The sequence below is a fragment of the Arachis duranensis genome, chromosome 7, assembly GCF_000817695.3.
Source record: "Arachis duranensis cultivar V14167 chromosome 7, aradu.V14167.gnm2.J7QH, whole genome shotgun sequence".
Classification (NCBI taxonomy): Eukaryota; Viridiplantae; Streptophyta; class Magnoliopsida; order Fabales; family Fabaceae; genus Arachis; species Arachis duranensis.
In genome coordinates this window covers 28,920,796-28,921,048 of record NC_029778.3, presented here as the reverse complement: position 1 = coordinate 28,921,048, position 253 = coordinate 28,920,796, and positions in this window count along the sequence as shown.

Genomic DNA, 253 nt, shown 5'->3' with positions numbered 1-253 from the left:
TATAAGACCTCGTCAGGTTCTTTTTGGGATCACTTTCGATAACTTCTTGCATTATTCTGTGTTCATCTTTGCCGATTTGTAGATGGTGGTTGGTGGACGAAATTGTGATCACTTGTTCTTTCTATTTGTAGGATGTTTACTCTGATGACATTGTTTATTTTCACAACTCCGTTCAACTAACCAGCAAGTGTACTGGGTCGTCCAAGTAATAAACCTTACGTGAGTAAGGGTCGAATCCACAGAGATTGTTGGT